The sequence below is a fragment of the Polistes dominula genome, unplaced genomic scaffold (genome assembly GCF_049000335.1).
Source record: "Polistes dominula isolate Pdom_NZ unplaced genomic scaffold, Pdom_raw_medaka contig_15, whole genome shotgun sequence".
NCBI lineage: Eukaryota > Metazoa > Arthropoda > Insecta > Hymenoptera > Vespidae > Polistes > Polistes dominula.
The window spans coordinates 8,529,475-8,557,169 of record NW_028300915.1 but is presented as its reverse complement, the minus strand read 5'-3'; the positions used below and the strand labels follow the sequence as shown (position 1 = coordinate 8,557,169).

Here is a 27,695-nt window from a genome sequence, read left to right as displayed (position 1 = left end):
TCCAAAACGCCTGAAAGGGTCAGGGAGTCTGAAGGAAAGGAAAACCTTTCGGAAAAAGATAGCACGGGATTGGAGGCGGAGGTTTTAGATATTTTAGGTGAAGATCCTTAAGCAGACGATTCACAAGTTGGGACTTTACACCCAGAAATAGCAACCCGCTGGTCAAACTACTTAAGTAGCGGATTGAAAAAGGAACTTAAGAATGAGCTATTGACGAAATACCCACGGGCTAGTAATTGTCATCTGGAAGCTCAGATTCTAAACCCGGAGGTTGCAGCTTCAATGCAGGAGGTTGCACTAAAAAGAGACAGATATGCTAGTGGAGTTCAAAGAGTTATTGGATCAGCAATGTTGGCTCTTGGGAAGGGTATTTCGCTAATGCTCGATGAAGATGAAGAAGGAGTAAATAGAATGCAGCTGTTGCTGTATCTTTCGGATGCTGGAAAACTCCTAGCAGAAGCTCATTATCGGGAAGCTATGACGAGACGGTCTTTTATACTACCTGGCATAGAAAGAAATATAAAGGAGGTCCTAGAAAAGTCAAAACCTGATAAATTCTTGTTTGGAGAGGACTTATCTGAAAGAGTTAAGTCTACAAAGTCGATTGTAAAGGTGGACAGGTACCATCAAAGGCAGGAAGGTTAAGGTTCTTTGAAAACAAATGGAGAAAGATCACAAATAATGACTTTGTCGTAAGTTGTATAATGGGTTATCAGATTGAATTTGTTAAACCAGTATATCAAGTAATTGAGCCAAAGGGTTTTATAAATTCCCTGCAAGATATGAAAGACTGCAAGGATACTATTGATAAGTTATTAAGTCTCGGTGCAATTCAACCTTGCGTTGATATAGAGAGCCAATTTGTATCTTCGTACTTTTTAGTAGACAAAACAAATGGTTCGAAGAGATTTATATTAAATTTAAAGAACTTGAATACTTTTATTGAGACAACTCACTTTAAATTAGAGGACATTAAACTAGTATCAAAAATACTTTCTCAGGGAGATTTCTTAGCAAACATAGACTTAGAAGATGCCTATTTCTTAATTCCCATGAATATTTCTAGCAGAAAGTTTTTAAGATTTCGCTTCAATTCTCAGTTATACGAATTTCTCTGTCTGCAATTTGGCTTGGCTACAGCTCCATTCGTCTTTACGAAAGTTTTAAAACCTATCTTAAATTATTTACGTAAACGTGGGTTTCTGTCAGTAGCATACCTGGACGACATATTGTGCATTGGCCCTGATCTACCATCATGCAGTAAGAATATAGCAAGAACAATTAAATTGCTCGAATCTTTGGGGTTTATTATAAATAGGAAGAAGAGTGTTTTGGTCTCTAGCAAAAAGTGTCAATTTTTGGGGTTCTGCATTAACTCAGAACGGTTGACACTTGAGTTACCAGAAATTAAAAGGGTAGAGATCTTGGAACTCACTAGAAAAATGCGAGAGAAAAAAGAGTGCAAGATTAGAGAATTGGCGAAATTTATTGGCAGTTTAGTAACAGCCTGCCCAGCAATTAAGTACAGCTGGTTATATACCAAAAATTTTGAAAGAGTAAAATACCTGGGTTTGCTAGAAAATGACGATGATTATGAAGGAAAAGTCCAACTAGGTAAAAATCTAGCTCAGGATTTTGCATGGTGGGAAGAACATATTGGTTCTTCGGTAAACACTTTTGGAGCTCACCAATACGAAAGAACAATCTATTCAGACGCGTCGCGGACAGGTTGGGGAGCATCTTGTGACGGAAGCCGATCACATGGGTTTTGGTCCGGCGAAGAAAGAGAATTGCATATTAATTTCTTATAGTTACTGGCAGCTTTTTTAGCGTTAAAAGTTTTTGCTATTGACCTTTCTCTTTGCAGAATTCTCCTGAGAATGGATAATACTACAGCGATTTCCTACGTGAATCGCATGGGTGGTATCCAATACCCACATTTAAATAAACTAGCCAAAACAATCTGGCAATGGTGCGAAGCAAGAAATTTATGGGTCTTTGCTTCGTATATCCCATCTAAGGAGAATACAGAGGCGGACGAGGAATCAAGGTTGACTAATATGTATACTGAGTGGGAACTTGCAGAGTTTGCCTTCCTAAGGATAGTTCAGACGTACGGCAAACCGATAATTGATTTGTTTGCTACAAGAATAAATGCAAAATGTGAGGAATTTTGTTCTTGGTACAAAGATCCAGAAGGATCTCACGTTGACGCATTTACCATAGAATGGAGTGAGAGGTATTTTTACGCCTTCCCTCCCTCTGCGCTGATACCTCGGGTATTACAGAAGATCATAGAGGAAAAAGCAGAAGGCATTGTAGTTATACCATTCTGGACAACTCAACCTTTGTTCCCCATCTTTGAATCTCTGTTAATAGCAGAACCAATTGTCTTTAACCCTAATAAACATTTGCTTTTGTCTCCTTGTAGGACTCAACATCATCCACTGTTCCGAAAAATGGCTCTGGTTGCCGGGAAGTTATCCGGACAGCGTTCGCGCAAATAGGCCTCTCAATTCAGACTTCCGAGATAATGTTGTCGTCCTTGACAGAAAGCACCATAAAACAGTACTCCAAGCCTATCAAGCTGTGGTGGCAATTTTGTAACGAAAGAGGACGAGACCCCTATGAGGTCTCAGAGTCTGAATAGTTAGATTTTTTGTCTGATAGGTTTCAAGCAGGAGCTTCTTATGGCACACTCAATTCAATGAGAGCTGCCATATCTCTGATTGCCAAGACGAGTTTGACTTCTAGTGTACTACTGAATAGATTTTTCAAAGGTGTTTTCAAGCAACGGCCGTTGAAAGCTAAATATGACAGAACGTGGGACCCCAAAATAGTATTGGATTTTCTGGAAAAGTGGAGTCCAGTTGAGTCATTAGAATTACCACAACTAACCAAAAAAGTGGCTACACTGTTAGCCTTGGGAACTGGTCACAGACTGCAGACGTTAGCTGCCATACGATTAAATGACGTAAAAGAAACAAAAACAGGATTAGAAATAGAAATTCGAGATTTAATTAAGACCTCAAAAAAGGGTGTAAAACAACCACTACTGCAAGTACCAACGTTTAAAGAAAAGTCACAGCTTTGCATCGTTAGTCATGTACTAAAGTATATAGAACTGACAAAGGACCTGAGGAAGAATTGTGAAAAATTATTAGTAACTTGGAAGAAACCACACAATGACGCTTCGTCTCAGACAATAAGTAGGTGGATTAAGTCTGTTCTATCTGATAGTGGAGCGAGTAAAGAGTTCACAGCGTATAGCACAAGACACGCGTCAACGTCGTCAGCGTGCAGAAAAGGTCTAGATATTAATGTAATTAAGTCTACAGCAGGGTGGTCAAAATCTTCAGAAGTATTTGCAAGATTTTATAATCGGCCCTTACGAGAGGCAGATACCAATTTGGCTGAAACTGTGTTTTTGTAAAAATAGGGCATGTGACTGGGGAAAATAATAGAATTCGTTCCCTTTTTGATTATATGTACTCTGAACATCTATGTGTTTTGTAATCCCGAGAATGAGACATCACATAATTAAAGGATCAAACGAGCCCGCCGAAGGCGGGCGAGTTCGATCAGAATTATATAATGTCTCATTCGAGAGGATTACTTCCCACCCTGGTAATACCCCCACCCGGTTGAGAATTTATTATTTTCCCTCGATATTACACTCTAAAGAATATGAGCGTTACGACACGAGGGCGTAGTTCAGGGAGAGCCACCGGTGGCGCTCCTTTCTTCTTCCTGGATACTCTGAAATTGTGGTGACATCGCAGCGCAAGCAGCGGTACTACGTGTTTTGTAATCGCGAGAATGAGACATTATATAATTCTGATCGAACTTCGCCCGCCTTCGGCGGGCTCGTATGATCCTTTAATTTTACTTATATAGTAAGAGTTGAATTGAGATATTCCTATATAATTATTAATTACCAATTTATTATTGGTTCAGTACAGAAAATAAATTAAATTCCTTGGGAGCTTGTGTCTTTAACTGCTAATTATTTTATTTTATAGAAATGTTTAAATGCAAACATTGCAATAGTCAAGTAAGGCCAGATAATGCCGCGAAACACGATTCTATTAATAAAGGTGATACAATATTCTTAGATGATAACAATTTCTTTTACGACGGTAATAATAAATTTTCTTAAAGTTAATGAAGCATTGCAAATTATTTTCAATTTCTATAAAGTTTGTTTTTTTAGTAGATGACGTCTCAAAAGATCCAAGAGCTGTTATTGATGAAACTACCCAGTGAACACAATTACGTCAAAATGACGTCAAAATGATTTTGCGCGATGTCATGATTTACATAAGATATAAGTCAGATATGAGTCACATGTGACTCATTTCACACTTATTGACGTAAGACTTTTACGTAATAAATATGACGTTAAGCTAACCTGACGAAACAAAAGAACAAAAAAGCAATGATGTCATTACATATGTCTAGTTGTTGCCGAATTTCTTACTAGTATATGACGTATAATATTTTTTGTAACCCCCGGGATTTGAACTCGGGAACATACGATTACTGGATGGAAATTACTACTGGATGGTGATTTGCCTCACTGAGCCATGCAAACTTGTGCTAATTTTCATTATATTACTAATCCATTTATAATTAATAAATATTATTAATTATAATTAATAAATAATATTAAATAATAAAATATAACATAAATTAATAATATAAATTATAATTAACACGTTCCGTGCCACGTGTACCACCGGTGGTACAATAACCATTAGACATATTAATTTAATGCACTGAAAATATATACTTATAAGTTGACTTACCATCAACGTTTTTAAAAATATATATATTATTAGGGCGGGTCAAAAAAATCAATTATTTTTTTTTACAAGTGCTACGGAAAAATGGGTTTGCTAGACACCTTAAAAAAAACAAAATATGAGCTCTTAATTTTAATAGGAAAATCCTCCGCATCGCAGCTCTTCATTTTTTTCTCAGTCCAATAGAATAAAATTCATACCTCATCATTAATTGATTGTACAGAAAAATGTTCTGGAAGAATTTTTTAGGAAATTTAATGCTCTACAAAAAAAATATCTTATATTTTTTTCGTAAACCTCACCATTTGAATGATATTGAATGAATGATATTGAATGAATTTGATGATTTTTAGACAAATTTCATTTTTGTTTATGAATTTTATAACTCAACAATAAATGACTATTATAAGATGCGCACTACATATTTTTGTAGGAAAATAACTGCTCTATAAAAATGGTGTCTTATGTTTTGGAGATTAAATTAAGCGTTCAAAAGATATTCAGAGACAAAAATCAGTACACATGAAAGTTTGATGATATATATGGGGCATTTCACGTTAAATCAGTCATTTTTGACCCCGACCCTTTTCGATTTGGCTGATAATTTTTTATCCTATACTACCCTATGAAAAACAATTTTCAGAATTATTTCAAATTTTTTTACCAAACCCAAAAAAAATTTTTTATTTTTGAAAAAATGGCTCTTTTCTTTGAAATGGCTATAACTTCTTTAAAATTCAAACTATTGGAACGTTTTTTTTTAAATATTTGTTTTTAAATGTACTTTCCGGAAAAAATTCAAAAAAATTTCAAAATTATAAAATCCATGAAATTTTCGTATTTTTTGAGAAAAACCGTTATTTTCTCGAAGTTCGCTATTTTTCATTTTTTTTTATTTTCTAGAAAAAAACTTTGTCTAAATCTGCGATTATCCCCGCCAGTCCCAGAGTAAGCTGAGTTAGTTTTCTATTTTTTTTATTTAATTAAAAAAATTTTTTACATAATTTTTTTTTTAATTAAATTAATGCAATTAAACAATTTTACAATATTATATACTTAATTTATAGTCTCAAAATACAAAGTTAAAAAAAAAATTCAACCTTTCGTTTTTTGCTGTAAGAATATGATGGAATTATTACGTCATTTTTATGTCAGAACATATGACTTAGTATTGAGGTCATAAATAAAGTCACTTTTCACTTCAAAAATTTGAAGATGACTTTATGATATACGTATGACATCATTTTAAGGTCTTGTGTTCACTGGGTTCCGTCATGTGTACGAAAAAATTTGAAGATGACTTTATGACTTACGTATGACATCATATGAAGGTCTTGTGTTCACTGGGTACTGATTATGAAGATTATGAGATTCTTGAAAAATGAATTAGAAATATAAACACAGTATTGATGTCTTCTGAAATAAAATTAAGTATTTATTGAAATACTAATATAAAGCGTATATTGTAAGAGAAAAATGAGAACGTTAGTTAATAATATTAATACCTATTAGCCGCAATGCAAGACTCTTTGGTAATCTTAAGTTCTCTTTAAATTCCAAATCTGACCACATATCGACTACTTGCATATATTCTTCAACTCGGCATCTATTATTCCCAGTAGTTATGTATTTTAATAATGGAAAAAATATTAGATCATCATTGCTATTATCATTTGTCCAGCTATCATTTGACGATTAAGTGCTCCAAAAACTTGAATTATTATCACTTATAGAACAATCACTACTACTAAATGAGATGGTTTCCATCAATACCAAAATAACTCTATTTTCTTCCATCTGCAAGAAATAACAATTATGTTATAAATTTTGTTTTATTAATTGAATTATTATTTAGATAATACTTGTGTTGACAGTAAATATATTCGGTTCGGCTACTTAATGCTTATATTTGGTTAATTGAACAATACTTACTTTGAAATTATAGTTAGTTCAAATTATTATTAAATAAAATTATTATTATTACAAAACAATAATTTATTGACCTGCAAATTGTCAAAGTAATTCAACTTATTGGAAGGTTATGTTTATAAATTAGATTTAGATAAATATTAAAAGCGATAAAATGCACTCTAGTGTTATTTTGCGACAACTACGCTGTTCCATTTAACGATGTTTTACAATATTTGGCAGTGTTCCACAATGTAACGCAGAGACCCTCTGTGTTAGTAATTGAAAAGCAACGATATATATAAACAAAACATTAGATCGGTGGTTTCCAAAGTGGGCGATAACGCCCCCTTTTGGACGATGAAGCGGTCCAGGGGGGCGATAACAAGATCATCACAGGTAAAAACTGGAATTTTAAGTGTGCGGGTGTGCAATTAAATTTGTGTGCATTTACTAAAATTACTACTCCTTACTTTCAGTTACTAAAAAAAAAATCATGTGTGCAGATCACACGTGTTAGAAGTGAAACCTTCAAAAATCTAAGTTTCGAGAGAATGAGACGAATGCACACTATCAAGACTAAGATAATTATAGGATTTATTTATTATAATATTATTACCATATATAACAAAGGGCACCGGTATGAGCTCTGGGTGTACTGAATAGCTGATAAAAATTACACTTTTCCAAATTCAAGCAATAAAAGAGGAATGCTGAATGCGATAGTCATAGATAGACAGCAAAATCGTTGGATGTTTATCGAGGAAAATATAATTCGTCGTAAACTAAGTAAATATAAAAAATCCTTTTTGTGAAACTCAGGTATAAAATTTTTTTTGTTAGTATGGTTTTCTATTTCCCGTTTTCATCTACATTCTTGCGCTATATAACAAACATTTTAGGATAGATGAAATAAAGACGTTACGAAAAACAAATGGAAAATACTGCTGGACTGAACGAAGGTTCTGGTAAAATGCAATGAAAGATCTAATAAAGACATTCTCTAGAAATGTTTTTTCAACTCTGTAGCCTACTACACTTCGAGACCCTTATTATTTATAACATATCTCGTCCTTATTCTTTGGACCACAAACTTATTTTTCTAAATACTCTCGTCTAAATAAAGATCTAAACAACGAAAAATCTAAAAAATGCATTGAATCGTACTATGTACACTACAAGTCTCAGATTTCAGCTCCGTGGTAAGCTCCACCGATTCACGCTGGGCGTTCAACATCTTAAAAATGTTTTTATTTTATTAAAAAATTACTATAAGTTTCTTATATACGCAAATATCATAATTTATAATATAATTTTCATATATGCATGGGTCAGTACATCTCTTTGGATATTTTTCATATAAAAATCAAATTTAATAGACATATTTTATCTTTAGGTATCAAATATATTTTATAAAGAAGCAAAATATAAAAATGTGACAGTAATTTACTTGCTTTTGAATGGAATTTGTCAGCTGCTCCTCATTAATTCCACAGTATTCTCTAATTCTTTTTCTCTGATGTATCTGGTAATCCTTTTTTTTTTTTTAAATATTTCAGACAATATAATTATTATATATTCTATGTACTTCATAATTATTTATTATAATATTTGCAAAATAAAGAATTTAATACTAATTTTTCAATAAAATAGAAACATTTCTAAATAGAAAAGATATGACACGTTGTAAAAAAAAACTATAGGCATGAATATTATCTCCTCCATAATAAAGATAATAAATGTAGATCGAATTTCAACAGAACTTCTCTGTTTTTTATAATTCTTTTCTCATGATAAGAAACCGACCTTAGGGTGTAGGTAGCTGACAAAAACTAATATTTTTAAAATGATATCCATCAAGATGGAATGCTAAATGCGATAGCCATAGATAGAGACGAAAATTATAGAATATTTGTTGACAGAAAGATACGCCGTCCTAATCCAAGTAAATCTTATCTCTATAAAATTCCCCTGTCACAGTGTTTGTTATTCTTATTCTCCGAAACGACTTGACCGATTTATATGAAATTTTTTCTGTATATTCGGTAGGTATGAGAATAGTTTTTCGTATATTTCTTATACCCCTGAGTGATAAGGGTGACTCACCATAATTATTTTTCCTTTAAAAGGATATTAAGAAAAAAGAGAAAAAAAGACAAATATTATGTGCCTATATTCAGACAATGTAAAATTATATGATGTGAAGTAAGAGGTGATCTTATGTTACGGCTCATGCGCAGTTGGTTCGATATTAAGAAAAAAGAGAAAAAGAAGATAAATGTTATGTGCGTAGATTCAGATCTATCTATATATTTATTAGCCACAGCAACGCGTGGCCGGGGCACCCCTAGTATAATATATATTTTTTTGAAACTCAGGTAGATGAATTTTTTTTTCTTTTACACTTTTCACACTTTCTGTGAATGTGAGATATCTTTATCATGGGTTAGCATACACAAGTATTTCTTTTTGTGTTGTAACTAATAACTGTAGATGCTGTTAAAGAAGGGAACAATTGTGGTAGTATCTTTTTCGTTTCATCGGGTTTTGAATTACAACGATTTTAAAATCTATTTCTATTTTCGTTGTTTTATTTTATAATATTAAAAAATTTTTTAAAAATTTATTTTCTATATTTTTTTTCTATATTTGTAAAATAAGTTATATTATTTTATTCTTATTGGAAATATAAAGTAAATAAGGTTTATTTGTTTTTGTAACGTGTCTAGTTTCTTCTATTTAAAAACTTTTCTATTTTATTGAAAAATTAGTATAAATTTCCTAAATACGCAACATTATAATTAAAAAACATGTCTTTGGATATTTATAAGAAAAATATTCTACAATGTTGTTTAATTTTTTTTCTCTGATGTATCTGATAATCATTTCATTTTTTTGTAAAATATTGCAGACAATACAATTATTATATTCTATATATTTCGTAATTGTTAATTACAATATTTGCGAAATAAATAATTTAATATTAATTTTTCAATAAAATAGAAACATTTTTAAATAGAAAAGAAATACCACGTTTGAACGAAATAGACCACGCACCTTCTTTATTTATTTCGACCGTCGGTTGATTTGGACCTTATACTTTTGTCGCATACCTACGTGCTTATCTCTGTTTATCCTTTACCCTTCTATCGCTCGTACTTACAAACATTTCGAGTATCGAAAGAATACGTGTCTACGCTTTGTAGTATGCAGTCGCACACAAACACATACATATACAACCAGGAGCGATAACTACGAAGCATAGCATAAAGAGGAGACCGAGAATAGGAAAAACTATATAGCTATATTCCGTCTCATTCTCTCGCAGGCTAAATCCTATATGTTTGTCTCTTTTTCTCTCATTATTTAGTATAGCAGCCGTTTCATAGCTTCGTTACATAGCTTCGTTACATAGCTTTGTTACATAGCTTCATTACATAGCTTCGTTACATAGCTCCATTTCCGTTTATCTACTTTTCAGATCATTCCCATTCTAAAGAAGTTTTCACTTCAAAAACAAAATTAAGAAATTAAGAAAGCAATAAGCAATATTTTTTTAGGAAAGGGGGCGATAGGACAAAAAAGTTTGGGAACCACTGCATTAGATGATCGAGAAACCGATCTTTCGATAAGCTTAACTCTACATATGTATATCATTTGCAAAGTAACAAACACGTACATGTATACGCGAAATAAATTTGATACTTATTTTAATATCGTTTTTACATCTCTCGTCGTTCGAAGAAAACTGACGATGAAACAGAAACGTAGTACACTGGTCATGCGCCAAACAACTTTTTTGTTGATATTAAGGGTTTATTCTAGTTTATACGCCGAAAAAAGGGCTATTTTCACGATTTTTTTTTAGGCTTTGTTGGATACATATACATATGAAAGTTGTTGGGTATGATAAATAAACTCTAGAAGTACTAGAAAAAAATTTTTTTTATTGTTTTTAACATTTTTGACATTCAAAATGGCTGACAAACGTGAACCCTTCAAAAGTAGGTATGCTGTTGGCGTGCATCGAAATTTGAGAACGGGTGATCTAAAACAAAAAAAAATTAAACGGTTTTAAATTCAGTATGACAATGGCATCGGGTATGCTAAAACTATCAATTTTTATGAAAACAAAACAAAATGATATCCATTTTTCGAAAAATAAAAAAATCAACGATTTTTTTCACACTTTTTTGTAAAAAAAAAAATAGTAAAAATTAATATTTTGACTTGGTTATAGCATGCGAGATAGCCATTCATGTTTAGAATATGTAGTTAAAATTTCAGAAGGATCGGTTGAATAGTTTCGGAGATATCATGCCCGCCAACCGAAAAAACGTTGTTTCGAGAAAAACGCGTTTAAAGTTTCTTTTAACAAATTTTTAAAAAGTTTGACTTTACCTTATTCTGCGATGCCTGCACCATATAGTATGCCTTCTGCTTCTTCAAAATACTCATTTTCTTCCACTCTAGCCTTTTTTCGTTGTGTTCTGGCCTCTTTTGAAGATTCTCCGCTCAAACGATTGGCTGAGCGCACACGCGTGTTGTCGCGGTTACTAGCGTAATTGACTGCGATAGGGCCAAGTTTTATCCCCAAAACGTGCATTATTTTCAGTATTGGATCAAAACCTTCGTTGAATATACAAGCTGCCAATTTACAAGCTATTTCAACAATTTTTTTTACCATTAAATAGGTGCTTAGGCACCATAGCCCAAACGCATTTGTTGAAGCACTCATTATTATTTTGAGTGTGGTTACCTAAACATCTTTCTGTTTTTGTCAGGTCAACATCAACCTTTTGTTTTTTGCAGCTATATTCATGCAGAGACATTTCCACTTACACAACCGCAAATGGTTTGTTTCCTCTCTCTGTAATATCTCTATGTGTTTGGGTTGTAAAATAATATACTTAGACTGCTGGGATCGTTTTAAAATTTTTGTATGATAATTCTACATATGTCTACTTTCGAAAAATGCAAAAAAAAAAATTAATTTTTTCCAAATTATAAACCAGAATGAACCCTTAATGTAATAATCGCGAGTTGTTCTAGTGTCCTAACAAGACGAATCGTAATTATATTTCACAATTATATATTAATTATTACATACAATTAAGTTTTGACTTTTTTCGTTCACTGGTACCTACATAAATTCTAACATTTCTATAAGCTCAAATAGTAAATTAAACTTTAATAACGTAGGAAGAATGTGACAACAAATCTTGGAAATATTTATCAAATAGAGAATTTGAGTGACGTGGAAAGTGCAAGTTTGAAAATTCTTCGATACAATAATTTATAAGGATACGTAAATGGATTCAGAGTAAAGTTGACGGAAAATGATGCAACATGGATGACGAGAGATGGAAATGTACAAGCATTGTAACAGTGCGTTTAAAATTAAATTAATAAAATTATTTAAAGCATACTAAAACTTTATTTGAAATTTAGGAAAAATTGAAGATGAAGAAATTTAATATTTATGAATCACATGGAAGCATCGTAAAACAATACGGGATTAAATGAAAGCGTAGGCCGTAAGAACAAACGATTGAAATGATCTTAGGTCAAAGTACTAAAAACAACCGTCAGCGAACACCCTCTTATATTTTGATCGATCGCTATGTCTTTCTGTCTTTCCATCTAGTCGATCGCGTCATTCTTTTCTCGGATGGATAATCGATTACTCAATATCGTCTTTCGTTTTTAAGACCATCGAACAAACTTACGAACGTTGACAAAAAGACTACGGCTTCGAGAGATAATATTACACACCGGGGAACCTACAAACAGTCTTTACACGCAAAAAAAAGAAAGAAAGAAAGAGAGAGAGAGAGAGAGAATTGCCAGCTGTTAGCAGCCCGATACAAGCTTATTCACATTTTTCTATCTATAGTCATATAGACCTGCTTAATTAAATCTTACCTTTTTCATCCACTGTCATACATTTCCACCGATTTCTCTCTTATCTTCTTCAAATCGTCAGCTTTCTCGCAATCTTTGTTTCAAGATAAACCTAAATGGGGAACATGTCTCTTAAGAAATGAAACCTCTTTTGTCGTTTCTTTTTCGTTATAAGCGGATTAGTATTTTCCACGCTTCTTGAGAAAAAAAAGAATTAAAAAAAAAGAAATCATAAGAGAAAAAAACTGAATAAATAAAATCACGTTGATCGGCAAACTGCAATTATTTTTATACTATTATTTATTTTTTTATCATTTCATTTATCTCAACTTGCCGTTTCACCCTCGTTACGAATGTATCTTTTATATTCGTTCCTTTTTATTTCTTTATTTATTTTTTTATATATTTATTTATTATTTTTTGTTCATCTCCCTCGAGCGACGAGCTAATAAATTAATTAGTTTCGCGCTCGGTCTGAGCAAATAATTAAACGGGACGATATTTATTGGATTACGTAGACGGTCAGACCGAATTATCGCCATTCCCGTATTTTATGAAAATATTCGATACAACCGGATGAGAGAGATACCGGGAGATTATTTAGATAAATACTAACTATCTCTCATTTGCATGAATATTCGAAAGGTAAGTAAGTATGTACTGTAAAAGTTACGTACAAATATTCACATATTAGTCACATATACGTAGGAAACGATGGAATCGTAAAATGAAGAACGCGTTGGAATGATCGAACGTAAGAGAAACGAAAGATAATTTTTGTCTATTTCTACTCGTAGACCTAACCAACGATGCTGTTACTTATAGAGAGAGATTAATGTCTACCCCGGGAGAGCACCGTTATTCGAAGACCATTATTAGCCGCTAAGTGACTACGATATGTTGTAAATTCCATTAAAAGATATCAATTGTCTCTTTATTTCTCTTTTTCTTTATATAACGTAGCTATATCTATTCATAATACTTACATACGTGTAAGTATGACGAAGATGTTCGAAAAGTAGGACTAGCTAGCAGGTCGAGGAAACAAAAAGATTGAAAGCAAAGAGGAAGGTGAAGAGAGGTTGGGGTGACAGGGTGGTGGGGACATATCTACAGTTGTTGGCGTGTTGGTTAGAAGGGATGACATCGTTTTCGTGCTAAGGAAGGATCAAGCTCAAATTACAACACTCGTTACGAACCACTGGTGTCTCGAGTTCCATGGCGCACTTTTAATGAGTTCTCTGCCTCGGTCAATTAGTCCTGAACTATCTTTCTCCCTTTCTTCCTTCCTCTCTCTCTCTCCCTCTTTCTTTCTTTCTCTCTTAGTAGACCTTGTAGATCGGAAGATTCAAATCCAACATTGGATGGTGCGATGTAACTAATTATGAGAACATAGACTGTTTAACGTTTAAATACGAGAATATTAAACTAATACTATTCAGTAAAATATATCACTGTTTAACATCTTAATGCTGCACGATCGAATTGTCAAATGTATTAAAACTTTTCCTCGGTTTCCCACGTCATAAAGTTTTCTACGTTCACTTACGTACATATATACATACATACATATGTATGCGATTTTAAATAGGGAGAGAAAGAGAGAAAGAGAAAGAGAAAGAAAGAGAGAGATATTCAAGACGTTTATTTGCTTGACAGGACGGAGAAGTCGCCTTTCAGCATCACTAATGCATTCAACAATATTATCTCACTTGCAAGTTGCGGAGTGCAAGTGTTGCCAGCCATAAAACTGACAAAACACTCGGCGCGATCGACTATCGAAATTACGAGCGCGTAACGACGATTCACGTGTGGAAGACGGTAGACAACATGCGGAAAGTAGAACAACGAAGATATAAAGGTTAACGATCCACAAATGTCAACAGTATCGGAACGAAATCAGAACTTGTGTACCGGTTAATACCGAAAATTTAAAAGGATTTCTTCCTTTAAATCGTGCCACGATACGGCCTAACGATAAGAACCGGATTCCGTGATTTCATCTCGTATTCGTTTGATATTTTACCGTACGTCTTTATTTTTCGTTAGTCATTTAAAAAAAAGGAAAAGAAGAACACACAGATTGATGGAGAAAAATTGCAGAAGGGAACTAGAGTAAAGACAAACAAAAAAGAATATGTGAAGTATTCTAAATTACTTATATTACAGAATGACGAATCGAAGTTTCATTGTGACAAATTGTGCTCCCGATTCGCACAATTAGGATAACGAAGAACGTAACACGTGTCGCGATATATTCCGAAGCGTATAAAAGCAAGAGCGAGATACATATATAAAAGGAAGACCATGGTATTCTGGAGATCTTTATCGCGTAACAATGCTGTAACAAGGACCATTAGCTTTTTGCTTTATCACATTACGGGCTCCTGCGGTGCCAACGACACGAGGGATCAAATAACTCTCATTAAAACAAACAGCTTCAACGAGCTACGCACGTACTTACAAATATACGTATGTACTACTTAAACACGTTTCTACTCATTTGTGGATCTATTTATGCGCGCATGAGTATACGTGAATACGTGTGTGTAGGCTTCTCGTCGAACCAAATAACATTATTCTTCCGGTTTCAATGTAGGCTGATGTGTCTTTTACGATCCTTACTTAAACTTTATACTTGTCTTTCGATACAATGTCAATTTCTTATTTGTACGATGTCCATTTTAACAAGCCCTCGCGTAATTAAGACCATTCGTTAATCGTGAACGCCACTTTTTTTCCTTCGAATATTCCGATGCTTTTTATTCGTCTTCTTCTTTCTCCCTTGTCTCGTCGCTTCCTCATCATTTTCTCCTTCTTTTCTTTCTTTCCTCGTGGTAACGATGTCGTTACGTCGATGATTACGACATCGATACTTCGATGCTTGGAAGACAAGAAAATATTTTGCTTCGTCATAAAAGGCGAGAAAAACACTCTCACGTTATGAATAACAGAAAAAAAGAAATAAAAACAAAACAATATATATATACATTTAAGACCGTGTAATCTTGTAAGCGAACCAGACAGAAAAAAAAACTTCTTTGTTATTAATTTTATTCAATATATCGCGAAATGAGAGTATATAAAACATTTAATTATTTAATGGGAGAAAGAGTGTATGAAATATGAATATTTTAAATTAAAATTTAAATCTTTTTGTTTTATCGTTTGTTAAAGTACCTTTGATGAAATTTGTTGATTACATGTATTCCCATGACATTTCTATTTTTGTGAAGACCTTGAATAAGGAATTTCATTGAAAAAAAATAAAGGAAAAAATTTTTTTTATCAATAACTCGTAATGAACGAGATAAGAATGAAAACGAGGGATCGTGATTTTTATGAGACATTACTTACTTATTTATATACTTAAAGTATTACAATTGCAATTAGTATAGAATCTTATCAGAACGTTCCAAACAATCTTCACCATATTTTTCTCCTCAACAAAGACTTTTCTGAATTTAAGAGAGGAGCGCTATCGTGTTATCGGGGCCATCGTGCGGGTCATTTCCCAATTGGGGTTATCGGTTATATACGATAGCTTGATCGAAAGACAGCCACTGAATAAGAAGAAACAGCAGATGTTTTTTATTATTATAGATTCCCGGCGAATGAAAATATGTCTACTACTATCAAAGAAAAAAAACAAGAAGATTTTATCTTCATGGTCTAAAATGGAAAATTATTCCAAGGATTTTGTTGCAGGTGTACTAGCGAAGAAATATAATAGACCGACGAAATAATAGGCCAATCGTTTAATATCAAGATAGTTACCACTACCATTACTATATGACTATTACGATGTATTAACGATGAGAATCGAGAGAACTTTCGCCTACAATTAAACTCACCGATTATTATCGATCGGAACGTTACGCAATAGTATTGCGGCTGAAACGACAATAATACCGTCGCATAGAGTATCGATCGACGTGTGTGGGAATGAAAGCGAAAGACTCGACTTATTTCAATACGTTGACATCGGATTACACGTTAACGTTTCGTATTAACTATCGTACCTACTCTTTACGATCAAAATAGAATCTTACTTTATTACACTTGCCTTTTTTAACATCGGACGAATCAACGTCGATCTTGAAATCTTTTTATTGAACTATATCGTGGGATCGGTCGAGAAAAAAAAAAGGGACTAGCTAGCTAGCGAAATGAGAAATAACTCAGTCACTCGTCGCCATAATAGTTTCTTGAAAAAACAATTCGAGAAAAAAAAAGAAGAAGAAGAAAAAGAAGAAGAAGAGTACCAGTAGTAATTTCTTTCCAAGAGAAAAATCTGAAAGATCGTCGTTCTCGCGAGTGTGTTTGGAAAAAATGATGCACTGTACTGTCGGCTGTAGGATGGACTCTTTCCTAGGGTAAAGGACGGAAAGTGGCAAGGGGTAGTACGACTAACGACGTGGCAGGTCGAGTAAATCAGGAGGGAGAGTGACGATAAGTTTTTGCTCGTTACAACCGGCCTGGGAAGCTCATTACGTTCGTTCTTCTTCCCCCCCCCCGTCTTCTCTTTCTTTCTTTCTCTCAGTCCCTCATTCTGACTCAACTCGGAATGGTTGTTGCTGGCCATGGACCATGGGAAAACAAGAAAGAAAGAGAGAAAGAGATGGGACGAAGCATGAGTAAAAGAGAGAAGGATGAAGGGAGTCAGGCTTCGACCTTTTCGTTCTGCGAGTAACCACATTGTCCGCCTATGTGAAAGGGAAAAAGTTTTGGGCAGCTTCTCGTTTGAAAACAGACCAACCACGAACCTATCCTGTGGCTTCCTACAAAACTATTTTCTATCTCTCGTTCTCTCCCTCTTTATATGCATATACATATATCTCATTCGTACAACTGTAAGAAACTATAATAATTAAATGGAACGAGAGTGCGATATGCTAATCAATATTTTTCCATGATCCTTCTAGTTCGTGAGAATCGAACGTAAAAAACTTTAGTAAGATGAGTGGTTTGAATGGTAAGAAGAGAGTTTTTTCTTGTTCCAAGATGAGTTCCGTGAGAACTTTGATGAAAGGGCGATTACGAAAATGAGAAAAGAACAATTGCTGGCAATTTTCTGAGCTATAAAATAAAATCACTAATAATAAGTGTGTAATGATCAACGGTAAGGCTAATACCCATCGATCTATTCTTGATATCACACATAGTTCTAAAAGAAAAGAAATGAAAAAGAGGGTTGGGAGGGAAGAGAATGAATTGACTGGTTTATACACAGTTGGCTTATACATGTATGTACGCGAGACTAATTGGATCTATCCGCTTTAAGGTAAACAGCACACCATCAGTACGATCCCCCTAACGATTAGGGAAGCAATCGAATGGAAACATTCCGCGCCTGATCTGCGGTACGCTTCGGTGTTACGTTTTTGTGCCCACTGGCTATAACGCCGCGTGTTGCGTTGCGGAATCCTACCCGATCGCGATCGGTCACGCGTAGATACCCATCGTGATGTTGCATGTGTGTGCACTCGTTGGTTAACGTTAACACCGTTAACGGTCTCCTACCGCAAAAGAAGATGTTTTCGAGTCGATACGCTCGATACTATATCCAAATCAGGCGACTAGCTAGCTGGTGGTAGGGTTAGGTTGATACGCTAAAATTGGTAACTAACAAAACAATAAAAGGAACAAAATAAAATAAAAAACAAGAAAGAATAAAAGAACATAAATTCGTGGACCGTCCTAATAAAAATCTCGGAGGGTCATCTCTCTTCCATCGGAAAAACGGTGTTCGATCGATCGTCTAAAGTAATGTTGCCCGTCCATTTCCAAGGCCAAACGACACACTAAAATCGTTTAGTATAGGACGATAGCAGTGGGTTCGTTTGAATGGTACGAACGAAATACCAGAAGCGAAGAGAGCGCAAGGCCGTTAAGTCGACAGAGTTATCGGGCATTAGTAGCATCGTTCGGCGAGCTGTGGTGATGGTGGTTGTGGTGGTGGTACACAGTGCTGGTTGGCTACAAACAGTACCAGTCTACGTAGGTAGTAAGCTCTGAGAAAAAGGGTCGAGAAAATAAATTTCACCAGAGACACCGAGCTTTCTCATTTGAACGTTATTGAATCTGCGACGAACGTTCTCTTAACACTGCTTCTTCTTCTTTTGCCGCTTCTTCTGCTGCTTCTTCTTCTTCTGCTTCTGTTTCTGCTTCTTCTTCTTCTTCTTGAAAAAGCAAGCAAGCAACCAGAGAGTCGTCCTCTTCGTCCAATTACGTGGCCAAAACCAGTTTGCGGAAGGGCTGAGAGATTCTAATAGCCAAGGAACGAAGCGTACACCGGTGAACGTTTCAAGACTAATGACGCTAATTTAGATGCGATACGCAAAATATCGTTTGTGAGTAAGACGCGTGAGTACGGTAATAAGCTCGTTCTGCAGTATTAATCCTAAGGAAAGGAAAATGTCCTCTTTAAATTATCATACCTTCTCTTCTTCCCTCAACCAGGAGAATATCTTTGATCAAAAAATCTGTAGATTTTAAAATGTTTTCTAATTAAGAAATATATATGTAAGTTTTTCAAATCGAATCGAGCCTAGTATTGTCGAGAAAATTGATGAGGTAAGTAAATATATATGCGTACATGCATACACACATAACTCGTCGATAACGTAATCTCGACATTTTTTCCTAATCAACAACTGTAACTCATATACTAACCACGACTTTAGCCGATTATCTTAATATTCATATAGATGAAATCGATGTTGAGTCGTACCATTTGGCATAGACTATTTCCAACAGCCTCCGTTTATCCAATAAAATATACATATACGCAATTATAATAAATAAGATGAAGATTTTTTTTTCAACCGACTTTTCTTACATCGTATAGAACGCTGACGTTCGAGCTTCTACAAGATAACACTTAACCCCATACGTGGAATCTGAAAAAAGGCCAACTGAGATAAAATTAAAACGCGTTAGATATTTCGCGGAAGAGCGTAACATTTTTCTTCGACGGAAATAAACCAGTAAAGAAAAGTCTAAGATGTTTCGTGGAAAACGTTTCGCGTCATTAACGCTTTTTAATTTTGGCAAGTATAACGACAAGAGAAGAAGAGTAGATGAAGTGGGGGAAAAAGAAAAGAAGTCCTAGGTATGACGTTGTACTTCTCTTCTTCTTCTTCTCGTTCACACGCGATTTCACAGGCATCCACTTTTGCTTGCTTCTTCAACCCTAGTAAGAAAAAACTCGAGGCGCGTTGAGAGTACAAAAGCATTTCAAGCTAATAAAATATATTTACGTCGCGTCGTGTCACGCTCACAAGAGCGCCCACACACTAAAATAATTCTTCTGGTACATTGACCTTTCCACGGGCTAGCAGATCTGACCGAATGAACGAACGAACGAATAAACTAAGAACGAACGAACGTACAAACACCACATAACGTTCTCCTTGTACCGTTTCATACGTCTCAAATAATGCGAGCAAAACCCGTTTTTGATCCTTTGTTCCTTCTCGAGCATCAATTAGTCTCGTAAAATGTCCTGGCATTTTAAGTAATTCACCATACCACGATCCGCATGTCTCTTTTATACTAATGCAAATCGATGTTAGTTTCGTCCTCATCGTTCTTCTCGTCCCAAAGTTCTCAACATTTAATTGCATCTCATCAATTCGTAGTAAATTAGTTTCAGAAATTCCTATTTTATGTGTGTAAGTATTTACATACGTTGGTATGCATTGATGTTAAATACCAAACGATTTTAGATCGATCGATGTTTCTTCGTAATTATCCACTTATACGATTACCATATAAATATTCGTACAAAATACTTATCATACTAAAGCATCTTAATAACTATTATTAATTTACGAATAATTAATGTATTTTAAATAAGTATACCTCATCTTTAACTATTTTTTGATTATATATACTATCCCACCCCTTCCCGCCACCCCGATGAACGATTTCGACATAATTGCTAAAAATCTTTTTGAATGGTAAACAATGGTGACATACATAGTTGGTCGAAAACTAAATGCATTTGAACGACCTTTTTCAAGTGAATCTATATCAAAACAATGAGATTCTCGAGACTCGAATTTAGTATATACAGCGAAGAAAAACACATACGCGCATTCAACGAAATGTTCTTGAGTCATTTATCACGAGAGAAACCACGAATCGTTACTTTTAATTACGTACAGGGGTGCTTGTCGCGGAGAGAATCCTGGAGAGGATTCTCTCTCTCTTTCCTTCTTCCTTTCTCTCTCTTTTTCTCTTTCGAGATAAGGCGGTTAATAATTACAACCCGGTCGGGAAACGACGCCGGTGCAGAGATGCTCGGCGAGATGCCAGGCGTCTCTTTCAACCTAATCTTCTCTCTCTCTCTCTCTCTCTCTTTCTTTCTTACATTCTCAGTTTCATGCTTTCTAGGATTTATAATCCACTTGGTGGGTGATTACCTGCTTTCACTCTTTCCGCGATCGGTAGATTAGGGAACAAGTTTTAGCGCCAAAAGTGCAAGACGAAAAGCGAGAGTGAAGAAACAAGCATCCTTCTATCTATCTCTTTCTCTCCTTCTCTTTCTCTCTTTGTCGTTCTTTTTAAGGATGTTCTTTATCTCAGGATCTGGTACGTCCCACTTAGAAGGGTAATAAACCGATTGCAGAGTACTCAGTTGTATACGAAAGCCTTAATGGAATAATTACACGGCACCTAATTGTTTTCGATGAATTTCGTCTTTCGAAGAGATGACGACTTCACGATTGCTTTTCTATCTTGTTTTTCTCTTTTTCTTTATCTTTATCCTTTCTTTTTTCTTATTATTATCAAGATGATACTGCAAGTTCTCTCTACCGTTCTTGTTCGCTGACACAATGCCGATGACGAATGGGCTTTGATTTTGTGGCTGGTAATTAAGCTCTCTCTCTCGTTGATCGCTCCTTTGTCAACATATCTCGTTTTGATCGAATCACAATAAGAATCTGTCCGATGTCTTGAAACGAAGATTAATGCATTTTCAGATATTATTTATTTCAAAAATATTCCTTATGATACTAGTATTTTATTTTTATTTATTAAAAAATCCAATCGTTATACCTAGACGTTTGGAGAGTAAGTTAAATTTTCTTTTTCTATTGGCTAGAGAGAGAGAGAAAGAGAGAGAGAGAAAGAGAGAGAGAGAAAACAAGATTTTTATTAAACTCCTATTCTTTTTTAAATTTTGTATTCGTTAAAAAAATAAAGAGACATAATAATACCAAGTATATGGAGGGAATATACAATTTTCTATTTCAATTGTAACAATTAAAAATATTTGTTATTTTACTTCTATTCTTGTTTTCTTTTTATTTATTTATTTTTTAAAGACATAATACAGAATAGATATGGCGAACTGATGACGTCCTTTCTTTTCTTGTAATACACGTGTCGAACACTTTTGAGTTTCTATCACTGAGACAGTGAGAGAAAATCATTCTCAAAGAAATTCCATATTATTTACATATTTATCGAATACTTTCTCTCTCAACGGGCGATACAATGTTTCGGGTATCCAAGAAGGAGCTCGGTATCATTCCGTAGAAATTCCGCGTTATTTGCATATTTATCGGATACTACAACGGCGTACGTAATGTATTCCACGGCAGGCATAAAAATTCTATAGTACGCTTCAGCTTCTTACGTACCTACTTACATACATACACATCCAACCTTCACTTCTAGGGAAATACGTACTCAATGTAAAAGAAAGAGAGAAGAGGAAAAAAATTGTAAGGAAAAACGACGTTACTATGAAACCATATTACATTCAATCTTTTATCCAAAAAGGAAACTAACTTGAATCGTGCATGGATGAATTCCACGGGAAAGAAAACCCTATCGAATTTCTAGATCATCAATATTTTATAAAAATACGTATTAAAATTTTGTAAAATATTTAACTATTAGAAAATCTACAAAATTGTAAAGAAAAAAAAATATTCTACAAATAGATATCTTATATCGGTTGGTCTTGGTTGTGTAAAAATTAAATTGAAAAAATGATTACACCTGCCTACTACAATAGAATGTTTCCGTGCATAAAACGCATCAAGAAAAGTAATTCACAAAAACATGCCCATCCTCTTGTTTTCACTCTCTAATCTTCTATGCACCCTCCTATCTTCTAGATACGCGATAATGGCGGGAAGTTGCACCTGTCTTTCAACGGAACTTAGAAAACGACGCCGACTCGAAGACGAGACGTCGCGACGACGTCGTCTTGCGACAACTTTTCTCCTGGAACCCTCTATCCCGCCCATCAGTCTAATTCCTACTCTTTTTAAGTTACACCTGCTCCTCTTCTTCTTTTTTTCTCCGTTTCTCCGACATAAGGTGCTTACTAATTTATAGTAGCGTTCATTGAACGAGCCTTACATCGTATTATACATATGTATGTATACTACTTACATCGAGTACATACGAATCTGCTAGAAGCGTGGAATATACAGCACGCTTACTCCATTAATCGAGCTAGTCGTCCTGGCTTCGATCGTTCCTTCTACTCTCTTTCTTTATCGTTTGTTCCTTTTTTTTCGTTCATTAACCATCTCAGCCACTAGATAGGCAACTTTATTCAGACATTTAAATATCATTTACATAAGTATCTGTATTTTACACATATTTTTTATTTTATTATTATACGATTCTTTGTCAATATTATTTATATTCGAAGTTCTTATTGTCTTTATTTAAATCCTAATTGTATATAACATAGTTCAAAATAATATTATACGATAATACATACTTGGTGTTTATTTAAAATATTTTATCTCGAAATAAAAACACACATAGGATCTTTCACTTTGATCTTGAAAATAGAATAAGATGGAAAAGGAACGTTTCTACTGGAAAGTAGAGAGTGAGATAGAGATAGTTCTCTGAACGTAGTATACCAAGCAAACATTTACCTGCGGGTGGTGTGTATACCCGTATCTAGAAATGCATTGGGTGAATTGGTTAAAGATCGTTGAAGCGAATATTCGGTCAAGATGTTGGAAGAAAAGGAACATCCGTAAAGAAAATATGTGTATTTTTCTTCTTCTTCTTTGCAAAAGATAAAATAAGGATAAGAGAAAAAAGAGAGAAAGAGGTAATTGATTGAACGTTAGTAGATTAGTTAGAAATATTCTTTAAAATGTTTAGTAAACTTATCTCATAGACGACCGAGAAAAACGTGACGAACTTTTAGATAATTTCGAACACAGTGAAAAGCTACTAGCTTGTCCGTCCGTCCGTCCATTTACTCATTCGTTCATTCGTTCGTTCTAGAATATAATAAATTCAAATTTGCATATCACGAATAACGATGACATAGACATTACGTGATACTCGCTAATGAAATTAAATATACCATTAAAGTGAACCACTCTACTCATATTTCGCTCTTTCTCTTTGATTCTCTCTTTCTGTGCAAGTATTCGTGATATCAAACGAGCGAAACCGCAAGCATCGAGATTGAGTCAAGTTGAGCGAGCAAGAAAGCAAACACAGCCAAACTAAGCATCAGAGAAGCGAAGTTTCTATCTACGTTAACCTATTGCTACTTTGGCAATTAATATTCGAACGTAGAAAAGAAAAATAAAGAAAGAAAGAAAGAGAGGGAAAGAAAGATAAATCGAAAGACAAAATAAACATTCTCGTGCGAGACTCGAATTCTTCTAACGGTCGTGATTTATGCACAACAAATCTTCTATCCCATCTCGGTGAAGAGAATCAGCTTGGTAAAGCCAGGCCAAAGGGAAACGTAATGGACCGCACTGCCCCTCGTGGTACCCTAGCCGCAACAAATAACAAATCATAAATACGCATAGCGCTAAGGTTAAAAGTACGCTTAAATCTCGTGAGAATAATGGACTTCCCGTAGGTATTAATAACGCCGCCTATATCGCCGTTTGTTTCTAAATGGCTTTTTAGATGAAAAAACGAGGGACGGCGAATAGAGAAATACACACACAGACACACACATATACACATACAAGAAAAAAGAGCAAGAGAGAGAGAGAGAGAGAAGAGAGATAAAAAGGGGGAAGAGATAAGAAAGTAAAATAAAAAGGAAGGAAAAAAAAATCGTAGGACGATTTTACGAGCGGCGACAGTAAGGTTCCAAGCCTTTAACTTTCTATCCTTTTCTACAATATTTCCTCTCCTACGCGTTAGAAGAGAGACTTCGAGATACGCCGAGCATATATATACTTTACTCCATCTTTTCCTCCTCCTCCTACTCCTCCCTCTCATTTCTTACCCACGGATTCTCTTTCTTTCTCTTTTTCTTTCTCTATTTCTTCCTTTTTGCTTCACTCCCGCATCGAACGTTATGAACACGTGGCTCGCGTCGCTTTAAACAACTTCCTTATCTTCGGTCGCGAGCTTCCATGCTACGAAAGGGACACGACACGTCTTCTTTTGCGGCTTCTTAATGCTCTATGCGTCTCATAAAAGGCCTAATTGTTTCGAGGGGTTACGAAAATGGTTTGGTAAAAACGAAAGAGAGAGAAAGAGAAATTGGTGACCCTATTTGACACAACTAAATTATATTTTACTCTTTTTCCTTTGATTCTCCGACATCGTTCTTTTCCTGTTTATTTTCTTCTTTCCTTTTCTTCTGTTTCTGTATGTTAGCAAAATAATTTGTTAAAATATTTCTAGAAGTTCTTTGAATACGATGAAAATTTCCTTCTGGAAAAGAGAGAAATTAAACTCAATGGTATGATATTAACTCGTTGGAAAAAATTTACATTAAATTAGAAAATGAAAAAAATAATATAAAAACGAAATAGTGTTGAAACACTATCCTACGTATTAAAGGAGGATCCTAAAACCAATAAACGAAAGGATTGTATTTGAGTTCGACCCACACTCCATTTGATTCCTCTACAAAACTCTGACTCATTCTATCTTTTTATTTTCCTCTCTTTCTCTCTCTCTTACTATTTCTTTCTCTTGCTATTTCTTGCCAATGTTTCTGAAGATCAACATTTTTCGTCAGATTGAAATCGATCAGCCTACTCGGACTAAAGAGAATCGTTCATAGCTTAGGCACTCCTCGTGTACTCTTCCGATAGTAATTTACAATCTGTCGACGATCTTGTGAATGTACACACACACATAAATATAAATGCTTAAATCTATCTGCATATATAAGTAGAAATACATTCGTATAGCTGGTAACAGAGAAAGACCCGGCCTTGTATTGTGGAAGATGTGCGGAGGTTGAGGGAAGTATTTCGCGTTTACATGGATCAAGGAAATGCGATAAGCCGCGACGAGTATCGTTTGGCGTCTTAAGAGGGCTAGCGAGCACCACGCGAGGATATCCCTTTCCTCTCTCCCCTTTTCCCTCTTTTTAGACGCATATATGTGTATGTACATTGTAAAAGAGTACCTATATATATATAATGGCAATGCACGACGGCACCGAGCGTCGTTTCCTGGCGCGTGCGCTCGGCCCGTTGCTGGTTATACTCCGGAACCCGGACAACGGCGTCGAGGTGTGGGATGAATGAGCACGTTACGCTTCGTAGCCTCAGTGTTCTGGTACCAACACCACCACCACCACCATTACCACCATTACCACAGTTGGTATAGTGCCGCTAGTCAAGCATAAAAAGATAGAAAGAGAGAGATCAGGTCAATGAAATTGAACTTCTAAAATTCTCTGCTCCACATTAAAGAGACTATTATTATTCTTTTGCTATCTGAGAAATAAAGGGGAATAATTTCCGGCGTTGAATAATCCGTAATAATAATTTGGGCAAATAATCGAGCAGTCATATACCTTTATCACTCTACCTATTCGTATAAATATATATCTCTACCTGTTCTACCTTCGTAGAATCACGAAAATGGTAATCCATGAAGAAAGCGAGACACGAGAATGAACGTTATGCACGAGGAGCGTGGCAAGAATCGCGTGATACCACATCGTTAAGCGATCGAAACCCTTCGATTCATCGAATTGACGAGAACCGGTTCGCGGAATACCTATTGGAACAAGCGATCTCGTGTACCTAACACGCGCTTCTCAAGTAGAACCTTCCACGTGCCGTCTCCAGCAATGATACAGAATATATAGAAATACATCGCGGTTAGAAACCGCAAACACGCCTATACACAGACCAGAAGTAAGAAACTTTTTTCGATACTTGGTGGAATCGTGCAACTAGAGAGAGAGAGAGAGAGAGAGGAAACTAACAAAGAAAAAGAGAGAGGAAGATAGTAACCACAAAGCAACCACTGAATATGAGTCAGCCGTCCGTTCTCGGCTCATAATTACGCTCCAATTGTTGCCTCTCTGAAACTGGTCTGATGTTGGAAGGACTACTACTCTTCTCGTAACCGTCATCAGAAGAGCTTTAATGCGTCTGACCGCCCCCGCGTATTTCCTTTTCTCTCTCTCATTCTTCGTTGGACTATCATCCTGCTTTAAAATCAACTTTCTCTCTTTATTTCTCTTCCTACTTCTTGTTGTTCTTCTTCTTATTCACAGCCATCACCACCGTTTTCGGTGACTAGCAGAAATTACTACTTCCCCTCTACCTTCAACTAGTCCAATCCTCGATAATAGGCCGAATAAAGAAAAGTTTCCCTCCTGAGGGGGTTAATCCATTCGTCTCGTGAAAAAACAACAGAAGAGGGTATTAGCAGTTGCTATTTCCCTTCCTATCCTTTTCTCTCTCTCTATTTCCTTCAATCTGCTCTAGCAAGCGAAATGGGAGGAATTTAAACCTTGACGAATCTCCATAAACACTGCAACTCGATCCATCCTCTCCTGGACGTCGGAATGATTGATCAAGCGAATTCAGTTCGCCTCTTTCTCTCTTCCTCCTTTTATTTTTCCTTTTCTACTTTTTCTTCTTCTTGCTTTAGGATAAGCCTTAACCCGTTGCTGGAGGGCGAATCGATCGATTCTTTATCTCGTTGATGGATCACTGATGGAATCTCGGCATCCTCGGAAATCTCCCTTACGTTTCCTTCTGACCCTCCATGGCTATTTCGATACATTTATGAAATTCTACTTCGTTTTCGACGACTCGATATGGGCTTTTCCTTCTTCTTCTTCTTCCTCATTTT

General features: G+C 35.1%; 2 long non-coding RNA genes across 2 annotated transcripts in view; one reads left to right on the top strand and one right to left on the bottom strand.

Moving 5' to 3' along the window:
• Positions 1 to 27,695, bottom strand: part of LOC149033237 (uncharacterized) — a 152,015-nt gene that overhangs the window by 96,554 nt on the left and 27,766 nt on the right. The window lies entirely within an intron of this gene.
• LOC149033233 (uncharacterized) overlaps positions 11,328 to 27,695 on the top strand; it is a 281,299-nt gene continuing 264,931 nt past the window's right edge. Inside the window, exon 1 of the long non-coding RNA XR_016175977.1 lies at positions 11,328 to 11,407. This is a non-coding gene — a long non-coding RNA (uncharacterized LOC149033233). The remainder of the gene's footprint in view (positions 11,408 to 27,695) is intronic.